This window comes from Nothoprocta perdicaria, unplaced genomic scaffold (assembly GCF_003342845.1).
Source record: "Nothoprocta perdicaria isolate Ctin4 unplaced genomic scaffold, notPer1 scaffold_513, whole genome shotgun sequence".
NCBI classification, from domain to species: domain Eukaryota; kingdom Metazoa; phylum Chordata; class Aves; order Tinamiformes; family Tinamidae; genus Nothoprocta; species Nothoprocta perdicaria.
Genome location: NW_020455770.1, coordinates 72297 through 73239, shown reverse-complemented (window position 1 = coordinate 73239; position 943 = coordinate 72297). Strand labels below are relative to the sequence as shown.

Sequence of the window (943 nt, the reverse complement as noted above, 5' to 3'; positions counted from 1 at the left end):
TGCGCACAGTCGCACAGAGCTGGAGGTATGCGCACAGTCGCACACAGCTGGAGCTGTGCGCACAGTCGCACGAGCGGGGACCCCTCCATAAACCGGCTGTTACAAAACACAACGGGAATCGGCCCTTGCAAAACTCACCCGCTTAAGGGCAGTCACGCGGGAGGCTCCCCGGGCTCCATTCCYGGTGGGACGCCGAGCTCCTCGGCCATCCCCGGGCACACGGGGCTCTCCATCAATCTTGGCGTTTTGTCCCGAATTTGAGGCRTTTTTTGTGGAATTTGCAGGGGTTTTTTTCAGAACTGGAGATGGTTTTGGGGGGAATCTCGGTGCTTTTTGTGTAATTGCTGGCGGTTTTGGGGGGAATCTTGGCGCCTTCTGTGAAATTGGCAGCGGTTTGGGGGGAATCTCAGGGTTTTTTTTGAGAATTGTGGTGGTTTGTGGGGAATCTCGGCTTTTTTTGCAGAATTGGTGGCAGTTTTGGGGGGAATCTCATTGTTTTTCGTGGCCCTGGCAGCAGTTTTGGGGGGAATCTCATCGTTTTTCGCGACCTGATGGCAGTTTTGGGGGGAATCTGGGCGTTTTTCGCGGCACTGGCGGCGGTTTTGGGTGGAATCTCAGCATTTTTCGCAGCACTGACGGTGGTTTGGGGTGGAATCTCGGCGTTTTTCACGAAACTGGCGACGGTTTTGGGGAAAATCTTGGCATTTTTCGCGGCACTGGCGGCAGCTTTGGGGGGAATCTCGGCGTTTTTCGCGACCTGGTGGCGGTTTTGGGGAAAATCTCGGTGTTTTTCACAGAATCGGTGGCAATTAGGGGAACCTAGCTGCTTTTTGCGGAACTGGTGGCAGTTTTGGGAGAATCTCGGCGTTTTTCGCGGAATTGGCGGTTTTGGGGGAATCTCGGTGTTTTTTGCAGAACTGACGGCGGTTTTGGGGGGAATCTC

General features: G+C 54.5%; 1 long non-coding RNA gene across 1 annotated transcript in view; it reads right to left on the bottom strand.

Annotated features, from left to right (window-relative positions):
- The window catches only part of LOC112954892, a 2723-nt gene extending 2530 nt beyond the window's left edge, over nucleotides 1-193 (bottom strand). The window contains exon 1 of the long non-coding RNA XR_003250801.1: nucleotides 139-193. This is a non-coding gene — a long non-coding RNA (uncharacterized LOC112954892). The remainder of the gene's footprint in view (nucleotides 1-138) is intronic.
- Between the last annotated feature and the right edge of the window lie 750 nt (nucleotides 194-943).